At 52.6% G+C, this 23,986-nt stretch overlaps 2 non-coding genes across 2 annotated transcripts; one reads left to right on the top strand and one right to left on the bottom strand.

Annotated features, from left to right (window-relative positions):
- Window positions 1–12,669: 12,669 nt before the first annotated feature.
- Trnag-ucc (transfer RNA glycine (anticodon UCC)) lies at window positions 12,670–12,741 on the bottom strand. Its single transcript has one exon. It is a non-coding gene; the product is annotated as a tRNA-Gly (tRNA).
- Window positions 12,742–17,487: 4,746 nt separating this feature from the next.
- On the top strand, window positions 17,488–17,560 carry Trnav-cac (transfer RNA valine (anticodon CAC)). Its single transcript has one exon. It is a non-coding gene; the product is annotated as a tRNA-Val (tRNA).
- Window positions 17,561–23,986: the final 6,426 nt, after the last annotated feature.

Genomic DNA, 23,986 nt, shown 5'->3' with positions numbered 1-23,986 from the left:
GGACGCGCCACCAGGGAGCGGTCTGGACTAGTTAGAACTTAGAACATTACTGAGCCCGCCGGTGGGCGCGTGCGGCGCATCGAGCTCATCGGGGGGTTAGTGTGCTGTATTCGGTTAATTCCCTCGGAAACCTGCCCAGACACATACACCACTGGCCGGTTAGATGGTTCCCATGGCCGACCGGGCTGCAGTTAGAAGAGAGACAGACAGAGAGAGAGAGAGAGAGAGCGTGCGTGTTGGGAACGCCGGCAGACGGTCCGATTCCGATTGTCGACTTTGTGTATAATTTTCCATTTCAAATTGCCCAGGAACCGTGTGTGTGGTTTCCTCATTGCCACGGACGAAGTCGGCGACAGTCCGCCGGCCGACCCATCGCCCTCCCCGCGGGCACCCCTTCACCCTCTCGGCGCGGAGTCGGAGTCGCGTTATTGTTTGGAGTCGCACTTTGCAACGCACGCGACTGCAACCGCTAAATAAGGGCTTCGCGCGGTGCGTGACCTTCGAGCGGGCGCACTACGCACCAGGGCTGAGCCAGGCGTGACTAGATGTTGGGCCGGAGAGTTCGTCGACCGGTGGACTTTGGGCACCACTCGGACCACTTACTGGGTCATAGCACAAAAACAACATTCGGCAACATTGTTGCGCGTCAAGTATTGGCAGAAGTGGCAGTGCCCGGTTTAGTTAATCCACAGTCTTCCCGAACACGCTGGCTGATGGCCGAAGCTCGGGGTGTTGTTTAAAGTCAGTGTGGCCAACTCTAACGCTGGGGTAGTCGCTCCAAAGTCGGCTCTATCCGGCGTGGTCTCGGAGGTGAGGTGAATGAAAAATTGCTCAAACGATGTTGCGGTAATCGTGTCAATATGTTGTAACGATAATTTATAGCCAATGTCCCGCTGTCGGGTCCGAGATTTTATACGGGGCCTACGAGTCGATGATCCGAATCGCCTCCGGCTTCGTTGTCATCGAAACTAATCGAGTCGAGGATGTGCCTTGAATTGTGGGCCGCGGTGGTCCGTCCCGCCATTCGGACGGTAAATTTCACCATTCGGCTAACCGCAACAACCGGTGACCGCCGACGGTGTCCAGGTTTGCGCCGCTGTGTAGCTAATAAATCGGATGCATTTTAATGCAGTGTGCACCGTGATGGTTGGTTGTTTAAGAGTACGGCGGGTTTGTTGGGGATTTTTGTTGGACACTGCACGATGCCTAAGAATGGGTTTAAAGATGGTTTCGAATGTTGCCACGCTTGAATGCCACGTTTCACCGGAGAGTCTGGGCAAGGTCTTGTTTTAATTACCACTCTTTTTGACTAACTACTGGCTGGCTGTGGCTTCAGAGGCTGGTTCCCGCTTCCCGGTCTCACTCAGCCAATGCCCGGATCTATGTAAATGCTCACATTATGTAACCCAACAACTACGAACTCCGTTCATGCACCACGTTTTTTACCGTTTTTTTCCACCCCAAAATCTCGACAATGCTAGCAATAGTTTTACGGAACTTTGGGCCACCACTATGTAGCGCTGGCAGAACGGGCCCCGAAGGGCTGGCAAAGGGAAAGTCTCCCACCACGAACCGGCAAAGGGGTCTGGAGCCCTGGGTGGGGCGAGGCAACCTTTTTGGCATTTGGTAGGGAAAACTGCACCGGGAACTTCCTGCCGGCCGGCCTGCTACCGAACGATGAAGTTTTCCCGGTGCGAAGAAGAGAGTGCCGGGCCTAGGAACTAGGAGCGCACTCGGCTGGGTGAAAATGAATTTTCCGTCAACGACGCCCATCCTTGCGCTGGGCACGGGTGGACCCAACGAGGAGCGACCCCGGACCCCACCCGGCCGGCAGTAGTTGTTGCGTTTGTGGTTCGTTTGATGGAGTGGTTCCTGCTGCTGCTGCTGCTGCTGTTGCAGGTTGTCCTCCTCTGCGGACCTCCTCACTCACGGCAGGAACCCGTTCGAAAGCAGTGGAGGTGTCGGTGGTGCTCGTCACCATGTTGCGATGTCACCGGCGCGACCTTCGGGGGTGTTTATTTTGTGCCGAACTTTGCCCTTCGGCCGACGGCCCTAAACGGATGGTGGGATGTAATGGCATTACTGCCGAGGCCGAGCAGGGGAGACCGATGGCGCAGCTAACGTCTTGGCAACAATGTATTGCTGTACTCATTGTTCGCATGATTGGTTGAGTGCTTGGAAGCGTGGCTCGATGGTGACTTATGGCCCAGTGACGGAAAAGGACATTCCTGAGGTTCCTGATTCGAGCTGCATTCAATGTTACCAATTACCGGCGTGAAATCTAAATTAATCGATACTTGTGTTCCTCCTTGGTTAGGGACGATATTTTTTTCTCAATTAATGCTTCAAATTCTCCAAATCTTCAAATCTAAATTCACAAATTTTCAAATAACTGATGCTTCGTCCCTCTCGGTTTAGTTCAGTGTTCTGGGGCACTACGCAGCAGCATGTTCGCCGTGCCACTTCGGATGCCCTTCACGCGGATGTCGTCACCGCACCGGGAATGGCGGACGCGTGGCGTCCATTGGAGCATTAATCCTTGCTTTGTGGCTTCTCTTGCTCGTCGTTGCCTTGCCTTGTTGTTTCACTTTCTTTCTACGTATTCCAGTTCCTGGACGTTCAAGTTTGCGAGTGATCAAAACAATTTACCCCAGACAACCCCAGTGAGATCGACGGCAGAAGCTGGGCCGCGTGAACATTGGCGGCGGTCATAAATTGCCAATGTTATTATGAAAATCAGCATCGATGGCGGGAAGGTTATCTGAAGCGAGAATCGGGTACACGGGCTGCGCTCGGTATGCACGGCGCCGTTGCCTGCCTTCAACATTTATTCCAATGTTTTTCAGTATTCCCCAGTTTGATTTGTTAATTTGGAACTTGATGATATGTGATTGAAAGAAACAAATATAATCCAACTGCACGTCGCTGCAGAATGGATGCATTTTCTTTATCTTTCGACTGGCGCCAGGATACTTCTGACAGGATCACCCAAAAAGGGTATCTCAACCCCGGGCCGGCCCATGAGAAAGTGAAAGTGAAAGTTCGTGGACGCTGTGTCCCAACTTCGCGTGAGTGTCCGCTATCACCGTTTTGTGGATCGGCGTCGGATATCGTTATCGTTTCGCGGCCACCGAGGTGCGAGCGATATGGGGCAGAGCAGAGTTTTGGTCTTTGAAGCTGAACCAGAGGTCACCCTCCCGCTGAATATCGAAGGTTCAACCAGCTCGGTTCTCGGTGATTGATAAAATGTCCGCTCTTTTTCGGATCTTCTTTCCGATGGCTTCGATGAAGTTTTAATCTCAACTTCTCGTGGAGCGGGGTTTGACCAACCTCTAGCCGTCTGGAGTCTAGCTCATGGTCGCCGCCGCGTACCCTCTGGCTCTGGCTGGCTAGTCCATAACTTGTCTGGACGTCTCGCGTCTCGACGTCTGTGTGGCCACGGCGCTGACGTTTGCCAAGGTTGACGCTGGACGGCGGACGGGACGATGGTTATTGAAGTAAGATAATTGTATTTACTGGCTCCGTTCGGTGTCGTCGACATCTTCTTTCCCGCTCCGCGATTGGCGGGATCTCGCAAGACTCGCGACGGCGTTGCCGAACGAAAGATTGTCCTTTGTCCCGCCGAGCGGTGGTGGTTCGGACCGGAAACAGAAGTATGAAGTACTTCTTGGTGGTATCGATTGCTGCCCTCGCGCTGACGCATCTCCGCCGAGTGTTCAACGCTCAAAGATGGCAAAACTGGTGAAGAGAGCGTTCCATCGGCGGCTTAAGGTTCATTCAATTAGCCGAGAGGGTTATTGTTGCGTTGAAAGTGAAAAATCGAAGCGAGAAGCGAGACGCGCATCAAACGATTAGTTTTGCTGTGGGATAAAATTGTAGTAAATTGGAAGCCTTTCATGCACTAAAATAGATAACTTTACCGAACTAGAATCCATATAGAATCGAACTGTAAATCGAAACGAAATGTACATTTTCCGAACCTAGCCCAGGGAATTAGTTTTACTTTCCGTTCAACGGCAACCACCTTGGCAACTCATCACTAAATGACGCAAACAGCTACACCGGGAGACGAGCCAACGAACGGTTCGACAAATTACTTCTCCATATTGCTTCTGATCGATGTGATCTACGGCGCCGGCTGACGTCGGAGGCCGCAAAGTGTGTTTCGCAAACCCTCCAAACTGGCCAATCGTTTCGTAAACCCATTTCGTCAAACGCGGCCCCCCTCCTGTCCCGGGGCTTCGGCCAGGAAAAGCTAATCAACGCCGGGGCCAATCGGAGCATTCTGGCAACGGGACGTTACGTTGCTTACAGTGCAGGGGATGCGTCCAGTGAGTCCTGCTTCGAAAGGATGCTGGATTTGTTTATTCAATGTTCCGAACCGGCCCGACCGGTCCCGGTTGGGTCGGCTTTTCACTGGTGTCAACGATTTTGCTGCCTGGCCGGTGCTGGTCACACCGTCTGGAGGCTTTCGCTCTCGTTCCAGTTGGCCAGCCTCTCCGGGTGGCTGGCCAGATTTTCGAAGGACCGTTCGGTTACCATCAACTTCGATTACCGATTCGCAGACCCTCCAGCAATTTGTCGTACGACGCGTACGGTACGGGTCGGCCGTGCTCGACGCCGGTGCACGATGCACTTCGTTTGCGCCGGTCTTGGGCCCTGTCAATACTATGTATTGACTGTGGAGTGGACTTTGGCAGCAGTTGTGCGATGCCCCAATTGCCCGAATGGCACACAAATACACAAGGCGCCGCACGGTGGACAGGTCCTTCATCAAGCAGGTCGGCCCAACTCGGTACGGCTGCAATCCTGCTGCATCGCGGAGCACGGTCCAAGGGAAAGGTTCCAGCGTTCCCGTTTTGCGGTCCTCTTCTTTCTTTTTTTCCGATGGCCAGAGAGAGAGAGAGAGAGAGAGCGAGAGTTCAACAACGAGTTCTACGGGGGCGTCGTGAAGGTCGGCCTGAAGGCGCGTGGGGATGCCGGCCAGGCTGGCGATGTTTGAATGTCATACATAAAGCCAACCTTGGGATCAATCGACCTTTTTACAGTATTGCGCCGATGGTGACGGTGCACCAGAATCGACTGCAACTAATTTTATTTATATTCAATAATTTAAATGTTTCGAATTCGAATGTTGGGAGTTGGAACTGGGGAGCGCGACCACAAAAGTCACGATAAGTAATCTCCAGTCAATGAAACACAAATTAGGCGTCGACTACACGATTCTAATTAGGATAATTTTCAATTACTTTTTGGCACATTTCGACTGTTAACCATAACTTCGTGAATCTTATTTTTTTAAATGTTGAAAAATTGCAGACTTTTTAGCATATTAACGCGATCTTTTGCGTAGGTTCACAAGAAAAATTCCAACGGTGTCCAAGTCGCATGATCTTGGTGGTCAATTGACATCACCGAAATTCCCATCTCGCGTTCTCGTGCAGTGCATCGAAAATATATCCTATCTTCAATTGCAGGCCAAAAAAATTGTTATCATCTGCAGGTATCTCTCGGAATTGACAGTAGTGATCTTAGTTCGAAAAACTGTAATCCAATGAAGCCACCACCATCCCTTTTTCTGTATTTAACAGCCTCTCTTCAATCGATTTAGGCTTTTCAGTTCCCTAGATGCCGTCCATTTGGTTTGTTTACGTACCCATTCCTCTCTCACATGGACGTGAGCCTCCAGAAACAAGGAAAGGACTCTGTGGCCATCCCCCCTGTTGACCGGCAATCCGACAATCCGACTACGGCATTTTAAAGAGACCCAAAAATGGCCGTGTCCTCCCATCCGCCATACACTGTCTGCCGAAACTTTTTCCCAAATGAAGTGTTTCCCCCGGTGATAGCACTCCCCGCGGTCCCGGCCCCTCCCGTCCGACCCCCCCGCCCGTCCGATCCGTCCGTCCGAGTGCAAAATTCAGCAGCTCCTATCTCGCGGGACCGGCCGGGGATCGCCAGCAAGCCCCCGCAAAACACCCCCCCACCCCCTACGTGGGACGGTGGGTGGGTGGGTTTGGAAAATCGGGCGTATTTATGTTGCTGGTTCGGTTCGCCCTTTTTTTGTAGGTCATCCGCCCTCGGGTCGGCTCGGCTCGGCTCGAGGATCGTGGACGGGATGAGTCTGGGCCGTGGAGAAGGATGCAGAATACATTGGCCCTACACATTTTGTAAATCGATTTGGTCGATTCCTGTGCGACCGCCTGTGCCCGCCCTGGCCACTGTCACCCAACAGCCGACCCCAACCCCCCACCCCGCGTAATCAACGGGTGGGTGCAATCCCGGCCCTCTCACCAACCGGATATTCCCGATGTGTCGAACGGTTGAAGTGCTTAGCGTGGGTCAGGTCGGGCGGGCTCGGGTGGAGGTCCTTCACAGTTGTGGGGGAGGCCACCCGCGGGCGTGCGGGGGTGGCAGACAGGGGATGTGAAAATATTACAAATGTATGCCACCGAAGGGTGGCACCGTAGCGATTCTCGGCCCAGGGATTTCGGGGATCGTTCGCTCTCTCGTTCGCACTCGTTCGTATCCTGCGAACGTCGAGCTGGCTGGAATTTAGTACACAGGTGGTTGAGCCGAGAGTTCCCGCTCCCCGAGAAGCAGGTTAGGGGGGTGTTTAGTGGGGCATCCGGCATGCGGTGAGGTGAGTCTGTAAATAAACCTCCACAGTGCCTGCGGCACGTGGGTTGGCCCCGTGAGGTTGGCGGGTGGCTGATGACGCCAGAGGGCGCTCCGGTGCTCGATGGGAAAAGTTCCATTTCCCAGCGCGGAGGGTGGCAAAAAACCCGTACTGGTATTGGTGGCCCCAGTCGGTCGGTTCGGCCGGGTGTCTCTCTGTCTCTATGTACGGTCTGGTCGGTAGTGGCTGTGGCTGTAAGTGGTCCCAGTGAGAGCGAGCGAGAGAGCAAGTGAGTGTCCCTTCTCCGGTGGCGGACACAGGATTCAGTGAAATCATTGCACGACTCTCGAGCTCGAGTCCGTTTCGTTAACATGCGGAATCTCGTCCTGGGCTCCGGTGGCGGTTGGTTGCCCTGCAGCATCCTTTTGCGGTCACGGCCGGGGGGACGAAATCGGGAGTGGAAGGATACACAGAGAGACAGAGACAGAGTGAGAGATAGCCAAACGGCGTGGAAGAACCAGCGAGGGCGACCGAACCGAGGATTATGGATGGAATGCAGATCATGTTCGTCGGCAGCATTGTTCGTTGTGTTGGACTGCTATCTGCCATTGTCACTGTGACGGGAGCGCATCGGACGGGAGCAGGGACTGCAGTTCCTTGTACCTGACACCCGTGCGCCACCCTTGCTTCCGGCCAGCCACTGCCACTGGGTTCGCGGTGCGTGCGAGTGTGTTTATGTAAAGCGCCCGATTGGCGATCGAATCAATTATCATTAATTCATCTCGAAGAGTATCAAACACACACATGCACACATGGGGACAGGCACAGCAATTGGTACAATAAATATTGTTGGCTGTAGCTCACCTTTTTGTAGCCACCGGCCTAAGCCAGATTGGTCCGTGGTTTTTTCGAACCGAAAGATGAAATGGCCATTTTAAAGGGTGTTGCAACGTTGCACTTTAGATAGTCTTTTAGCGTGGAAAACGGTGAGCGGTTAACTATTGTTTAACAATACATCCACAATTCGAGCACTTTCGAGCAGTTTATACTAACCGATGACGCCGGGTTCTCTGTTTAGTGAAAAACACTTTCAATCGGAAACACAGTGCCAATGTGCTTTCGGTTTTGCATTGTTTGGCGTTGTTGTGCTCTTGTTTTGTCTTGTCGTCAGCTGATCCGCAACTGTCGGTCACCCGGTTCTTTCCGAAAGGGGCAATTTTCTCCTCCAGAATTTCTCCGGCGACCGGAGAACTTAGTGCTAGCGTCTCCTCCCGAAGGGTCCCATTTTCTCTTTCTGGTGAGCCTCGCAGGGGGCCTCGGCGAGCTTCGAAAGGCTCCAAAACCGGCGGTGGGCTACCAGCCAGCGAGCCTGAGCCCCTGTCACTCGAGCGAGGCGAGCCTTCGGAGTGTGGTTGGTTGGCTCGAGTGGCCGAAGGAGAAAATGGGTTCTGCAGACACTTCTCCTCAAGCGTGACCGTGACGCGCCAAGCTTTCGATGCTGAGGCGAACATGCGAGATGGCGAAAATCGGATGAAGACTCGGATATTCCACCGGTTACGAGCTTCCAGACTTTTGAGCGAGAGAGTGGGCTAGAGTGAGAGTATATTTTGCATTAAAATGAAGAAAAAAACAAATTTATAAATTGATTCTTGAAAGTGCTTCCATGCATTAGGATAATTAACTGTTTTGTTCATTATGTCGGAGTAATCGTCGAGCTGCGTTGATTGTAGGAATTAAACAGTCTCATCATGTTCCAAGAATTTACCTATCACCGGATTGCTTTCCGACAAAGTTCATGGTACCGTACTCTGGAGTATGGTAAAGTTCTTACTTCTGAAACGAAGTTCGTGAAACATTGTTTAGCCAACATACTTCAGGAAGTAGAAATTTCAAAGTCCTGTGCTGCTGGCAATTGGGCGGGCCTTTTCTTCAATCTGAAGTTGCCCCGACTTGCAGGAAGCCTTCTGGCCGATTGCTTAAGTAAACGACTGTCCTGCTGCTAAGGCGGGCATATGGCTTCCGACCTGATCAATCTATCAGATCCTGCCCGTCCTCGCTGCCCGGTAGGCTGGCCGATAGAGGCGGTTGTATCAATTTATTGGAATGTGAACATGTCGGTGGAACGCTCCCTGAGTCGGGTGTTCTGTGGCCTGGCCATTACAAGCGCTAAGCGGAGATGCGAGCTGGCACGGGGACCACGCGAGAGTAGTTCCTTCTTACCATGAGCATTAGGCCAACGTGTGGATTCTCGTCCGAATTATGCTTGTTCGCGTGTGAGAGGGAAGGCAAGAGAGAAAGAGAGAGAGAAACAACTGAAAACCACCAGACTGCAGTGAGTGTCCTGGCAAGGCGAAGTCGTTGGCTGGATCCATACCGTTGGCATCGATACACTTGTGTCCATCCTTTGTCCGGCGTGGAAAGTGGACACCGTGCCTTGATGTTCCCAGCCCGGTCCGGATACGCGTGTAACGATCCTTCCTCGGTAAGGATACCGGGGCACAGCGGGGCCGCTGTCCGCATTTTATAATAAATGGAGCCGAAATTTATGCATTTCGGTGCCGAACCGTTTTCGGCCCAAAACCGTTGGCCACTCACGGGGCGCGCATGCACCTTGCACCGTTGCCCTCTTCCCCGCGTCCTCCGACACGTCACGTACGGTACGGTAGCCCTTGAGCCCTGGTAGTTTGCACAAAAAGGTGGTAACAGATGCTGTTGTTGCTGGTGTTATTTACGAGGCTGGACTAATCTGGCCGTTCTGCACCATCACACCGGCTGGCGGTCCTTCGATCCTGTGATATCCTTGCCGAGGTTTATCCTCTCTCTCTCGCGCCCGTGCAGCGATCGTTATCTCTCTAATCCGTATCTTCGACAGTCGATGCCTCGGCTCGGGCTAGGGAGCGTCGGAAAATGCAATCGATAATTGACCGGAAAGTGATGGTGTTTACTGGCAACATGCATCGTTTGCTCATTTATTGGGCAGTGAGGGTGCACAGGGTTCGAAATGGTTCTGGTACGGTCTTAGTTGGTGTTATGAATTGAGTTCAATGAGAGAGTTGAAATTATAAAATAGAATACCTCTGTATTCGACCATCCGGACTTAGTCAATATTAGAACTGTTCAAACAACATTTTAATATTCCAATTGCAAATAAATCATCAAATAAATTGAATTCATTAAGAGCTGCAACCGTATAGTGAGATTCGTATGCTCACCCATAGTGAGAGCGGTAGCTAGCAGAACTTTCTCATTCTCAGAAGGAAACGAATCGGAAATATTTTGATGACGCGATGGACGTTCCTGCCCAAGCTACATCAAGCTAGTGCAATTATGAAACTAATTTTTCATTCACTAATTTAAACCTTGCGGTTGTTCCAGCTTCCCGAACGACCCATCAAGAGTTGGAGTCGTTCGCGGCGCGGTTACAACACTCGGATCCTTTGTGCTGCCCTTTCGCCTTGATGTTCGCACTGCCTTTGTGTCACAGTCCCTACGCCGAGCTAACTCTTTCCAAGCCCCTTTCGAGTGACACAGTCACCGGTTCACGCACTCCACAAACCACGTGCCCGTTGGCGCTGTCCTTATGGGTATCAAATTTTCTCTCCAAATTAATCTCACCCTATCCCGTCAAACTCTATTAGATTAAGTGTCAAAACGGGGCGGCCCAACATACGTTCTTTGGTCCTCTGGTTAACCAAACTGGGATTTAAAAAGGGCCAGTTTATGCTACTCGTGACGGTCGTGCCCGTGACGCAATGCTTTCCGGGGGAAACAAAGACACCAAACCGTTAGCTTCGTCGTGCCGTGTTGGTGTTTTCCGTTCGTCCCCGTTCTGGCACTCTCTGCTCTATTTCCGGAGTCGCGCGTCTCGAAGGGTTCCCCATCCGGGAGGCCTCCGGGAGCATCTTCGGGCGTGATTGATTTACGATCATCGCGGCCACCGCCGCCGCCGCCGCGTACGTGCGTGCGTGAAGTTCTTGGTGCTCGGCGAGGTCAGCGAGTGGGTAACTGGACTCACTCCGGCCACTGTCGGTGATTTATTGGAATAATATTCAATTATTGGGAGTTGGGCCCGGACGAAAAGAGTCTGGTGGAGCGAGCGTTGTTTCGGGTGTAATTTTATTACGGTTTGTACCAGTGCAGGGTGTAGGCTGTTTGCTTTCTTTCGCTGTAAATAGTTTTCATGAGAGTCGAGAGAGTGAATCCTATGGAATTGCCGAAAATGCTACAAGATACTGTAAAATGGTCTAATCATGTTTTGCTTACCGACGATAATGAGGAAATAAGTCCCTTTTCTCTTTTTTCTTCCTTCTAGCTCTGTTCTGTTTAAAGGGGTTAATTAAGATTTCGTTCGGTTCGTTAGGGTGCGAACAATTTCGCACAACGGGGCCCTAACACAAGTGTCAAAAGATTGTTTGAAAATGTGACAAACCCCAGAAACCGCGGTAGATACCCCGAAGACACACGAAGATAGCGGACACGCTGCTAATTGATATGGAGTCGCGCGGGACACAACCACGAAACAACGACGAAAGACAACACGAAAGCAACACACCCCAAAACGGTCGATGACAACAGTCCTCGACCACCAGTCTGCCGGTCCGTGATCTACCAGCGGCGCAGAAAACAGGTTCCGTCCCGGAGGGGAGGTTGGACTACACCTCGCTCCGTTCCGCCCACTGGCCACACCGACCGCCCCCTGACACTAATAGCTCATAAATTTATCATCGCACATATCGCGCGCGCGCGCGAGTTGGCGCGCGCATCGTGGCGAACTTCTTGCGCCTCGGATCCGATCCCGGCTATCCGAGGTTCTCCAGCCCCACCAGCAGCAGCAGCCAGGCGGCGAGTTCTCCCGCGAGCGGTTCGTGGTGCGAGTGGCGAACGTGTGCATAAATCTTGGGCCATTTAAACCGTGTGGCCGAAACCAGCGCCGGGGACGCTCTGGACGCCCTGGCCTGAGTATTATCACCGTAGAGGGCCAACACAGTGTCAGCGAGGGGCTCAAACTGGTCACCACAATGGTTGCGCACAACTACCACCAAGGCGCACGACCTGCTCATTATCGCGCGCTTAATCATAATCCTTTGCCGGCAGCCGGCGGAGAAATGCGAGTAGCATCCCCCAAGAAGGAACCCGGAGGTCGCGAGGCTCGGCGGCGCTGTCTCGGGTGCGCCTAAACCAGTTTGGCTGCTCGCCGGACCGATCGGCCGATCGGATCGGCGGACGGTGTGCAAAGTTTGCTTCTGCCAAGACCTTGGCTAAGGTTCACCACCCACCTTCCCGGACCGGGCGTGGGGGTGGGTTTCCGGGAGGACCTTGGAACACGTTTTCGGACAGCCCCCCCGAGTTGGTGGTCGTGTTTTGCAGAACTTGAATATTCACGAACCGAGAAGTCGCCGTGATGTGGTTATCCACCGGACAAAAGCGCTCTGTCGCTAGTCTAGTCGCACGTTAATCAATCAGCTATTTACATAACCGACCGAGCTGCAAACATAGTTTGATTAATAAGACATCCTGTTATCACACCGTATCATAAGTCGGCTCCCATTTGCACGTCAATTTGGAATCGTAGCAAAAAAGGTGGGGAGCGCCTAGTTAGACCTTGAAACGAAAGCGGAGCATCGTTACGCGTGTGGCTGACACTCTTACTATCTATAAAACTTTGTACCAAAGTGGAACGTCGGTCACGAAAAAACCTGCTGTGTACTCATTTGCCCAAATGGCCACAACCCTGCTGTAGGCGATCCAGCTGTGCTCATATTAGCCTGCGTGTGGCAGAATTTGGTAGAGTTTGGCCAAAATATTACTCCTGCGAATTACTGATTCGTTTTGCTACAATATGGTAAAAAGTTCGACCATTTTGAGTCAATTTTTGACAGCCGTTTTGCTTGGTCAAGATTCGGCACATCGGTGGATATACGTAGGCCGAGTACATACAAAATTGTCAGAGCTGTTTGAACACTCCTCGTAGATTGGCCGTAGTAAGAATATCGATTCCATGGTCTAGGGGGGTATTTTCTTTATCCAAAAAAAAGCGCAAAAAGTTTCGCTGCGTCGGCCGGGAAACGAACCCGGATCAACTGCTTGGAAGGCAACTATGCTGACCATTACACCACCGACGCTGGATACGATTTCCAGCGCTACCGACCAACGGGTTACCGGGGACCGATGCGCAATGGAAACAATCTCTATTGGTCCGAAATCGGTCCGGAACACCAACGGGTGCAACGGGTGAGATTGGCCGCCGGAATTCGGAGCTGGCCTTTCTCGCGCTCGGCTGACTTTGACGGTTTGACCGGGCAGTGAGAGGTTACTCCCGTCGTGGCCGTGTGCCGTGAGCTGGAACGCAGATCCCAGAGTTGTGGCCCACTTTTGGCCCACTGTGTGTGTATTTGTGGTTTCCATCGCCCGCGAGACTGCCAGATCCATTCTTTTTCCCACCGCTCAACACTCCATAAATCATCCGGAGATAGCGTTCGGACAAATCGGGAACGTGTGTTTTGTCGAGATGCCAATACAGCGCAGAGCACCCCCCCTTAGCCCCGGGGTTGAGATCGATTTTAGCTATTTTTAATTCATTTGCAACCAATTCCAATCCGATGGCGTCGTGTTGTTGTATAATGTTGCCCCCGCCGTTTCTGCTGCTTCAGCCGCTTTCTTAATGTTGTGCCTCGTGGAACGAAATCTGCCCGAATCCGTGCCGCGTGTAAACAAACCACGTGCCGGGACCGGGGGGGGGTTGGTGCGCCGCGCTCTTCACAATATAATGAGAGTCAGATGGCGCGGCGTAGTCAGGCGGAGTCGGCCAACGATTTTCTTGAGCGATCTTACAACATTTGGTCCACGCATCGTATCGTCGGCCGGCCGCGTGATCGTCTTACGGTGATGGTTTTCCTCAGCACAGCTCTGTGCTATATTGTAAGCAAATTCGGAGAGCATCGAAAGTAAACTCGCTTCGCGCTTTTGCAGCGTCGAGCACTGACTGACCGCAAAACGTATCCGCGCCTCGCTCGCGACTTCGGTTTGTCTTTCGTTGCTACAGCACGCGCCGCGAGCCCGTCATGTTTCAATTAGGCAAATTTTATTTATCGCCAATTCGGTGGGTTTTTTTGTTGTTGCTCGAAGATTGGGGATCGGGTTTGGTTTTGGGGCCGCGGTTAGCGCGCTGCATGTGGTTTTGTTATTTTAGGATAAATTTGTTTCCAGCTCCGGCTGGAGCCTTGGGCCGTTCGGAAAGTTTTCGGAAAATCTAAAACGAGTACACGCGTTTTAGATTTCTTTCGAAGTGTGGTTCGAAACAGACTCGACTTGAATAAGTTATTAACACTGCCTAAAAACTACCATCACTACCCAAACACGATCGGCGGCAGCATAAGCATAACCAAAAGTCCGTTCGTAACCCTACCCTGGCATCACTTCCAGCGACTCCAACGGACGATTACCGGAGAAAAGGGACAAAAATAGCATAAACCAAAGCGAAAGCAATGTCGGCGACACACAAAAAAACAGAAACCCATTCCCAGGTCGAATGAGAAACAGGTTTCGGCGGCTCAGAGGGCTGCGTTGGTTTGGGGCCAACTTCGGCGACAAATCTGTAATCGGCTGTGTAATTGAGCTATGCGTTGATTGTTTGTTTTATGCTCCGTTTTGTCGCTCGCTCGCTGTTTTGGGGGGCGCTAGGTCGACAGGCCAATGCTCAGCCGAGAGGTATCAATATCAGTTCCGACGCCATTTGCCACGGAAAAAATGAGCTGAGCGAAATCAAGCTAGTGTTGGAAATGAGCTGTGATCTCAAATGTCGCATGCCAACATGACAGTTCCATGACAGAGGATTGCGAGATATTTTTTTTGGTCTCCTTCCATGGGTCGTGGGTCGTGTCGATTAAACCCAAACAATTATCTAGGACCTGGGAAGCACATTGATTTGGCAGGCGTTCGGTGTATAATGAATCCAACAAATAAGTAGCTCCTAAGGGAGCGAGAAGGGCCTCTAAAGTTTTATGACAACTGCGTTCAATTACGAATTAAAAACGAAACGTGCTCCTGCTCTAGGTCCTGTCTAGTTACGGGGACCAAAACCACCTGGAAGAATCTTGTCTCCTGTTGACTCCCCAGGCATCCTAGTAGTTAGGTCTTACATAGCATCGGTTCGCTACGTTTCAGTATTCCAGCCGTGAGTCCCGTGATCCGCGGTGGCATTAAACAATCTCCGCTCGGCGGTGTCACCCCTGCGGGCACTTCCGGGAATGCTGCCGAAAGGTGAAAAGTGGGGTTAACTCACGGGAACCATCGCGCCCCATGCTATACGTGATTCGCGGGAGCGCGGGAGCCACACGGCCCTTGGCCACTTGGCCCATGATCCTGGCCCACCAGGATCACTCCGCCGCCGCCTGCCCGGAATGTCCGGTCCAGCGCGCAAGCCGATCCAGTCCGGTACGCTCATTAGTTCCATCTGACGGGTACCATTTAGCACCCCGTTGTAGGTTGATTATGTTGGAAAACATTAATCAATTTTCCACCCACCCGCAACACCACCCATCCGGTGGCCGGCCGGACTCCCATTCGGGTCAGCGAGGCTGGACGAGTGGCGGCGAAGGCTTGGTGGCGGTGCGCGTCAGAAATCATCGGATGACACCACCACCGGCTGGCGTTTAGTGTGAGTGAATTGAGCAAATACACCTGCCGGAGACCCACCCACCCCACCCTCAGCTTGGTGAATCCTTTGTTCCGGTGCCGAAAAGCGAGTGGCAACAATAATCGCAACCCGCTTGACTGGAGACACACGCCGGTTTCTGGGTGGAGCATCCGCCCGATCGTCCTGCAGCCAGCAGCGGCAGCCGTGAGACTAATTAATTTATTAGGTTATTGATTGGGGCGATGACTTCCCGGGTCCCGGGCGACCCGAGCCGCGCGACCAGTTATTGCTCAAAATGTCGTTTGACGTCACGAGACGGAGACGGAACACTTCACTCCACCGTCCACCGGGCGTCTTCCCGGTGGAAACTATATTATTCTCGATCTGGCTACATCTCGCTACGGTACGGGCAGGCGCCGTGCGACAGGAAGTTGCTCCCTTTCAGCGAGGTTCAGAAGCGAACCTCCGGGACGACAGCGGGCGCCTCCATTCAGTGGGCCGCAGTCGTGTCATGGACGCCACGCCACGCATCGATAGATATTGTTTCTACTCTCTGCGGCGCCAAGGGTGCCACTTCCAAGACATGCGGCGGAACCGCCTGGGCCTGGGCGAAACCGTGGCACCGTGAACGGCAGATTGTTTGCATAATTGATAGGCAGGGCTATTAAACAAACAACCGCGCTTCCCCGTCGTTGGGCGTCCTGCGAGAATCCTCCGGTTGGCTCGGGTCGGCAGATCTCGATGCTCGTTTAATTTATATCTCCAGCATATACTAGTCCCGGTGGTTTCGCGCGGCGGTTATTATAGGCATCACTCATCTGGTAAATCACCGCGAGCCTACGCTCCACGGCCCGCCCCCCGGGAGCCTCCTTCCGAAAGGACCTGGACCGGACCATTAAAGCTGAACACGCGGCGTCACACGCCTTTTCTCGTGCGGGTCTCCTCCACGAGTATTTAATTATCGGACTGCCATATTTGAGGTTGCAAATTGAGCACGGTTTGCTGTAGTCGAGTGTTGAGCACGTGATTGAAATGGATCGAAATCAGACGCTGCTCGCGTTTGCTGACTCTTATTAGATTACATTCGACAGGGTGCTAATGCTAATCGAACGTTTTGTTTCCATTGTTCCGTGCCGCCCAATCAGCCGTCCGTGTGCCGGGTTTGATTACATCAACTCCTGGCCTGGCCTGCATCCTGGTCTGCTGGCCATTTCGATTGGAAAAAAAAAATCAGTCACTGAGCTTCAGGCGAACAAGTAATGGGTACCCGCTCTTTTTGTGAGTTAACTTGTGATTTAATTTATTATCCCATCACGGGCGTCGGCCATTGTTTTCATAGACAAATATGCGCTATCGAACACCGGAACACCGTCCGCTATCTGTCGGCATCGGCAACCAGGGTTGTGTGGAATGTTGACCGATAAATGCATCACTGCTCCAATCTGGCTGCAGCGTAACACACAAGCCCACGGACATGCCCGGGCGATGATTCCCGCACAGCAGTGCTTTAAGGATGCACTCAGCTGCACCAAAAATCCTCTCATTAAAGCACGCGGCCCGCAACGGTTTGCTGGAGGCTTTTAAAGCTTCACTCCTGGCCACCAAAAAGGGACCGCAACGCGGTGGGAGGTAGGCCTCGCCGATGGGCTGGTGGTGCAGTGTTAAGTAGTGAAATCGATGGTAATTAGTACGCTTGGCGCCGATGCGCTCCTTATCATCGTCAATCAGTCGGCGGAGCACCGCTGATTATGTTGTTCGGGCGAGATGGGGGCAGGGACCACCACCATCGTGGTGTGGTCCGTTTCCGCACCGCCGAACACGGCCGCCAATGAAATATGTTGCGTCTCTTTGACATCTTAATGCAAACGCATCACCGGACCGGTGTTTGCCTTCCGGTGGGGCTGCGGAAGTTATTACGCCAGTATTTGCCCACCTGTATTGGGTCATACTAACCGGTGCCATCGCTCCAATCCGATTGGATCTAATATCTTTACAAACTAATCAACCCTCACAGCCACGTCGATTATCGATCGATAATACGTTATACGCAAAACTTACTGTGAAGCCATTAGAAAAAAAAAGTTGGAATTGTCTAGCAATATGATCTAAACAACTGCCCGGGATTTGCCACTGATAAGTCTGCTGTGTGAGCTCCACTGATTAGGTGGATGGTCCGCGATCTACGCACCGCGAACCGCGATGTGGTCGGCTCCAGCGTCATCACCGATCAGCGGTTTCCGTAGTGTAGCGGTTATCACGTCTGCTTCACACGCAGAAGGTCCCCGGTTCGAACCCGGGCGGAAACATTCTCACGACCTCTTTTTTTACTGCTCGCTCTTCTCCATTGCACTTATTTTGTTTGTGTTTTTTGTCTGCTTTTAATTTGCAAACTAAAATAATTTCAACTCAGCAACCGTCGCTTCCGCCTTTTAGCCCCTTATTGTCTGACGCCATGTTGGAAGGCAGTACACAGGGTTCTTTAGGGAAGTTTCTTTCGACAGAAGCCGGACGATGCCGCGGGGAGTTCTGATTTATTTCATCAACGCCGGTGCGCGGCTCGGGTAAGCAACTCTTCCACTCCCCGCCTTGGGGGGAATTCTTTCGCAACTCCCATAACCGTGTTCGGTGTGCGAGCCGCGCGACGCCGATGAAGATGTCCGACGGGGCGCCGGTCCAGCATATATCGTCGTGTTGACTTTGGTCTCCCCAGAAGTTGGTCTATGTGCTCGCGGGACGGTGCACATATTTGCATCGACCGACAGGCCGGCCACGCACACGGGCAAACCCGGTTCTTCGTCGGGTCCTGGTGGGCGAAGAAGTTCAAGCTCGATTTCGAAGGCATTCCGGAATGCACTCAAAGTTGTCCATTGGAAGTTTATGATTCGCTTGCCCCGAGTTCGAGCCGCTGTACGGACGGATCGCTACAAAACTATGCACAACATCGAACGGCAAGAGTCAAGTGCCGGGGGGGTGGCAGCTGGTTCCCTCCAAGACCGACCCAAGACGGGCGTTTCTTGCCGGGCGAAGGCGAACGTCTCGGGCACATTTACCCGTGCGGATAGTTTCGCCCGGGTTGAGCAAGGAGTTGCTCGGATTGTTTCTGATTTTCTCCAGAGCCGTTGATGGCCACCGACCCCTCTCGAAGTCTGTGCGGTTTTCTGCGCTCCTCGTGTCTGGGAGGCTCATCCCCGAGGCACACCGAAGCTAGGTGACAGTATTAATGGTGCCCCGTTCGTTCGGTGACAGTCGGAGTCGGTGGACAGGGTGGCCCTTTTCTCGTGGATCTTCGTGGGGAAAACTTGGCCCCAAATGGCCGATGAGAACCGACGAGTTTCTTGGGCGACGGTGGTGCGGGTTGCGAGTTTAATGAAACTTCTCGCCAAACGATCGGGACTCAAACTCACCATCGGGAGCAACCCCAGTTCCGTGACTGGAGGTGTGGGGATTACTTTTCGACTGACGGTTCCGGAGGACACTGGAAACTAAATGCATTCGAGCTCGGCTCCGAACTGTTTGGGGTGGAATACGCCCGTGACACGGACACAGGTTGTAGCATACATAGGACAGGAATCGATTACGGAACCACCGACGATATTGGTGTGGACGTTTGAAAATGAACATTTATTGGCATTCAGCGATGTGCAGATGTCGAAAGTGGCGTAAACGTTTTATCTCTACAGTGGATGAGTTGAATTAGGATTTCGTGCAAAAGATATAACAAAACAAGTTAAAAAAAATATAAAAATAAACTAATTGACGCGTCAATGAAAATAGGGAAAATAGGGGCTACAAAACCCTCTTCACTTCCGAGTCATACCACGCAATGGAAGGAATCGGATGAAGTAGTCAGTTCTGCGGTGGAAGAATGGCCATTCCATTCCGAGAGGTGCGCAATGCGACCGTCTTCTCCTTCCGAGGAAGGAACTCACCGAACTGAATGCTTTTCCCCTTTCCCAGCGAGAGAGTTTTCCCCAAAAATCCGATTCCAGCCACCGACCAGGGTTGCAGGAGTTTGCCGGATAGTGTGTGGAAAGTGTGGAAAAACCGGTCCATATTGTACGCCGCCCCGCGAGAGTGAGTGGCCAGAGATCGGTCGCCGGGCGTATTGATTCCGTACCGCAGGAAGAAAGACACAGGCTTTTCGCTGCTCCGGGCGGAGGGTGAACCGGGTGGCCAACATAAATCATGATCAACCCCATTTTGGCCGTAGTCGCCGCAAGTGCCCGAGCAGTATCTTCGCCGGCGGTTCGACAACCGTCGCAAGTGGGTGCTTCATTGGCTCGCGTTAGTTTAGTCACGTGGCCGGGGTGTGGGCCAACAAGCTGATCAAATATTAATTTACGTGCGGCCCGGCCCCCTGGTTAGTGATGTGTGTGGGGTGCCTGTTTCGTACAACAATCTTTCCCTCCCACTCGGCACTCGATCTTGCTACCGAATGTTTGTACGAATGTTGCCCCGCAATTTTGGGCGGTTCTAATTTGGCCAAAGTGACGTAAAATTTCACCTTCAAACCAAGCGCGGCTCCAGCACCAGAGATGGGTACCGTATTATGTTTTACGCGAATGAGGGAAGAAAAAACCACGGCCCCATGCAATCGGGGATCGATGGCAAGAATCGGACCGTGTTGGCGTCTCGGGCGTTGTAAACAAATCGCATTTATTTTTAAACCCTCCACAACTCATTACTCTGTGAGGATCGCGCGCTTTCGGGAACGGCAAGCAACACCCGAAACGCGCGCAATTGTGGCGTGTCTATTGGCTTCGGCTTCGGCGAACGTCGTGGGCCGTGGCGTTTGAAAAATTCGTTTGATTTTCACTGGCCGCGGTGGCGGTTGCCATTGCGCCACCTTCCAGTGCGTTTTCCAGTGCGCAGTCACACCGCGGGTCGAAAGTATTAGGGCGTGTGCTCTGCAACGCACAAGCATTTTCCATTAGCTATTAAGTTTTTAATTTAAATTATCAATCAACTCAATTTATCTAATTTAAGTCTTAATTTCACCATAAAAAGGAAAACTTCCGGAACATCCCGAAATCCGTCATCTTCGAGAAGTCCCTCAAAGCAAATTTTGGAAACGTCCCTTCCAGTCAGTTCTCGATTACTTTTGAGCGTCAGTGTTTGAATCGTAAGCAGACGTGTTTACTGAATTGTTGCAATATAATTTATTCGCAATATTCGTCCGTCTACGGGCGGCGCATTTAGCATCGGCGCCAAACTCGGCCGGGTGTCGAGTACAAAGAGGGTGCGAAAAGGGTTCCGTAGTTTACGTAAACGTATAGCCGCGGCACTTGTGCGTCTGGATGGGTCAGATCGTGGCGCAGATCGAATCGACTGGTCTGGGGTGTGCGGCATGTTTTCTTTGAGTTTTGGAACCACAGCCGACGCGCTTGCCACCAGCCTGGGGGTTGGTGACCAACTGCCGGCCCTCTATTGTGTTAGGGGGCGCCAGGACGCATTGTTTGGTCGGTGTCGCAATCGCAGCGTTGAAGAGTCGGTAGTCCCCTAGCAGGTCGCCTTTCTTTCTCCCGGATCGGTTGGCTCATGTAGTGGGATTTTGTAACTACTTTTGTGGCTACGATGATAGGTTGAGCCGATTGCCTAACCGGCAGATGGCTCCGGTTGATTGCTGCTGGCGAATGGAAAAGAACATCTCCTCCCAGCAATGCAGCCAGTTCTTTGAAGGCACTTGAAGCGTACAAACTGCAGTCCGCTTTTCCCCAAAGATGCTTCGTCTTGGAGTCTGGTACATCATCGTGGTGAAGGTGAGCGCTTAGGACGATCGATCAGAGCGAACGCGTCTTACACAATGCTGATGATCATTCGTAGATCGTGCTCGCTGTAGCCAAGCCCGATTTTGGCATCGATGGAATGGTCCAGGGAACTCAGGCCGTGGTCGGAGCAGTTAGCGCACTGCAGACGCAATTCCAGCGGTTAGCCAGTGTCCTGGATTTTCCACTCTCGTCCTCAGACGACCAGCTGAGCGCTTTTCTCGCCCCACTGGTAACGATCGCCGAAACGGTGGCCGAGACCGGCACAGCGCTCACGACTTTTCTGACGAACTTGGCATCGAGCAACGGTGATTTGATGGGGTCCTACGGGCCAGTGATGAGCGCACTGGCCCAGGTGCAAACATTCCGGGAGGATGGGTTGCCGGTTCTACTCTCGACGATCGCATCACTAGGTGGAACTAGCGTCGCCCGTCAGCTCGCGGATGTGTTCCAACAGGTCAACCATTCGATCACCAACTTGTTCGGTGCGCTGCTGCAGCTCATCGTCGGCATCACGTCATCCGACAGTGCGGCCGATGTTTCGGCCACCCTTGTCCGACTGGTCGAAGAAACGGTTGACGCCCTGCGAGCGAACGTGGTCGTCATGGTCTTCACGATCGGATCGACCGGCAAAGGATTGTACCTGGCGGATGAGTTCATGACGCAGCTTACCACCGCCCTGGGCCAATCCTCTACCGCTGATACCTCCGCCGTGAATCAGTTTAGCACCGAACTCGACCTCCTTCGGCAAGACCTTACCGACCGGACTGCGTGTCTGGTGCAGGGTTACGAGAATTTCGAGCAGTCCGTTGAAGGTGCCTTGAGCCCGCTCCGAAACTCGACCGACTGTGTCCTGCAGTCGGTGGCGGAATCACTCGTCCACACGCTGACCTCCGACTGGGAGCGAGTGGTTTGCGTGGTCAAGACACACTACCAAACGCTGGCCGATGGGAGCGGTTTCATCGAGGATCTGTCGACGGTGTACGGTGCCATCCGTAACCTGGGAACCCTGTTGGCTGGCGTCACGTTTGTCAACGGACCGTACGCACAGTACTGTTACTACAAGTACGGACTGCTGGTGTTACAGCTGGCCCAGCGTCTGACGGATGACGTGGGCCTGTGCCTTGCCACCGAAACCGTTCGATTACGCTCCTTGCAGGACTCGCTGCGGCACATGTTCCCGACGGTGCTGTACGATGTTGAGGATCTCCTACCGACACTCGAAGTCTGTGGCCAATTGTACGAACAGCGGGAGCAGTGTCTGCGAGAAGTTGGTGAATTGTACGAACTGTTGGCCTCCAAGACGGACGCAAAGTTGATGCTGATCGAAAAATTCTCCCTTTCCGAAACGGGCGCCAGTCTTGACCGGTTAAAAGTGTGCGTGCTCCGATCGACGTACACCATACTGCACCAGAAGCTGGCTTGCCTACGGCTCGGCATAGAACAGTGTCAGTCCTGCGGACCCAACTGTACAAACCTAGGCCAGCCATCAGCTTGCGCCTCTACGCTCTAGGAGTAAGGGTTTGGCCATCATTTGCGTCCCAAACAAGAAATGTTTTTATAATACTTTGATGCAACTGACAAATAAGTTATTGTCGAAAATAAATTACTGTAAATTTTTTCATGTGAACTTAGCCAAAAACTTCAACTTCAGCTGCAAAAAAGATCGATTCGTTAAAGGGCAATACTGTGTGTCTGGTGGGACCAGAAAGGTGTGGCGTACCACAAGCTTTTAAAACCTGGTGAAACCGTTAATACGGATCATTGCTGACAACAAATGATCAATTTGAACCATGTATTGATCGAAAAATGATCACAGAAACCAGAAGACACGGTGTGATGACTTGGTTCCATTACAATTGGCTCCTTGGCTCCATCATTACTGAGCAGCACTTCGGTTCATACGAGGAAGTCGACTAATTGGATGACTAATGGGTTTGACAAACATATGATTTCTTTGAAAAAAAAATCCCGTTTCATACCTTTAGACCTGGTAAGTCCTTCATCATGACAACTCTTGATGGGCTATATTTGGTAAAAAGCCACATTTATTTTTGCACATTTTCCTCCCTCCGATTGGGTAGTTGAGCTACGAAGGCCACCTTTGGCAATGGGAGTTCCCCCTAGCTGCTGAAACAAGTTGCCATGTCCTGTGTTAGCGATTGCGACAGCGATCCGAAAGTGTAGAAATCTGCTTTGGCTAGGCAGATCTGCAAACGTTTCAAGCAAGCCCCAACCTCTGCCTGGACGAGAGCCGTGAGAAGATCGTACTTCTGCAGATGTAAGCTGCCCAGGGGAGCGTAGAAGGACGTCAGCTGGAACGAAAAGAAAGGCATGATTGAGAACTGGCCACACTCGCTCCCGTCTGCACCGCTCTTACTGCCTCTACACACGCGTTCTGCTGTGTTTCGCTGGCCGCCACACAAACTTCCAGGTTTTCCCACAGATCCTGCACGTCGTACACCAGCAGGTCACTCATCTGGCCCAGGAGATCACGCAACCGGCACAGCCGTGGACGCTCCACATCGAGACACTCGTTGGCCTGGAGCAGGGCGACGGCCGGAAGATCGTTGACCAGCGCCTCGCTGTAGGCAAAGCAGTACGGAGCGTTCGCCCCGGACTGAACCAAATAGGACGCCAGCTCGGTGGCGCCAACGAGCACGTTCGGAGAGTCCGGCACCGCGTAGAGCGCCTGCTGCAAGGCCGGTAGGAACGAGTCCTTTGCCGCCGGCAGCACCGTTGAGGTGAATGCCAACAGTCGGTTTAGCCCGGCGACTCGGAACACATCCAGAGCCGCGGTAAGGCTGGCGTAGCCTGCCACGCCCTCGATGCTGCCCACCAAACCCGCCGCCAGTTGCGTGTCCTCCTCGGCGTACACTTGCGCGACGGTTTCGTACTCGGTCACCACGAAGCTCAGTGCGTCACCGAGAATCGTCTCGTACGCGTTGTACGCGTCCACAAGCGGCT

This window comes from Anopheles bellator, chromosome 1, assembly GCF_943735745.2.
Source record: "Anopheles bellator chromosome 1, idAnoBellAS_SP24_06.2, whole genome shotgun sequence".
Classification (NCBI taxonomy): domain Eukaryota; kingdom Metazoa; phylum Arthropoda; class Insecta; order Diptera; family Culicidae; genus Anopheles; species Anopheles bellator.
The sequence above is the reverse complement of the archived record's forward strand: the minus strand, read 5'-3'. Positions and strand labels throughout refer to the sequence as shown.